The sequence below is a fragment of the Tupaia chinensis genome, unplaced genomic scaffold (genome assembly GCF_000334495.1).
Source record: "Tupaia chinensis unplaced genomic scaffold, TupChi_1.0 Scaffold000400_1, whole genome shotgun sequence".
NCBI lineage: Eukaryota > Metazoa > Chordata > Mammalia > Scandentia > Tupaiidae > Tupaia > Tupaia belangeri.
The window spans coordinates 90086-91160 of NW_006159902.1; positions in this window are offsets into that span (position 1 = coordinate 90086).

Consider the following 1075-nt stretch of genomic DNA (forward strand, 5'->3'; position numbering starts at 1 on the left):
AGGTTTTTACTATAGGGCGCATGTGCTCGCCAGACAGAGAGAGACAGAGAGACAGAAAGTGAGAAATCACCTCCCAGGGGAGGTGGCCATGCCGTAATCCCTTCTCCTCTTTTCTCCTCTTGGGATCTTGGCCACGCACGCACACGCACCCGGCATGAGTTTTAAGCCACCGGGTCCAGGACGTGAACTGTGGTGGACTATGTGAGAGTCCAGTGACATAGCCATTATGTTAACTGCTGGTTCCAATATGAGGTCTTTTATAATTCTAGACAAATTCTATGATGGTCTTTTCTAGATCTGTGAAGAATGTCTCTGGTCCTTTGATAGGAATTGCATTAAATATTTATATTAATGAGGGTAGAATTGTCATTTTGATTATATTAATTCTGCCAATATAGGAACGTGGAATATCCTTCCACTTTTTGTGTCATTTTAAATTACATTTTTTTAGCTTTTCCTCCTGATCTTTAACTTCCTTGATTAGATTTATTCCTAGATATCTTATACTTGTGTGTATGAATTGCTGTGCTTCAAAGATAAACAGCTACAAATTCTCAAAAATTATTGAAGTGTATGAAAATTGCTGTATCTTTTAAAATCAGTAAAATGGATTGAATATTATTTTCTTGATCTTCAGTTAAAGACTTTGTGTTCTCTATGGGAGGAAGTCTGGGGTGTTCTAGAGGAAGAGAGGAGGAGAAAGTCAATTGTGCAAATTTATAGTTAAATTTTAGCCTGAATATGAACATTGAAATATATCACTTTAGTGTTTAAAAAAAGTCAGTCAACATAATATATAGTGTAGTGACATTTAAAGGCAGTCAGATTCCATAAATGGCAAGTACAACTTGTATAACTTTTTATATATGTTCTTGGATATTTGCTAGTATCTTGTTGGGAATTTTTTGCATCTATATTTATTAGATATATTGGTCTATAGTTTTCCTCCTTGTCTTGTCCTTCTTTGTTTTCAGAGTAAGGGTGATGGAGACTTCATAGAATAAATTTGGGAGAGTTCCACTTTTTGTGTCACTTTAAAATTTTTTTCTTAGCTTCTCATAGTTTTCCTTGTGGG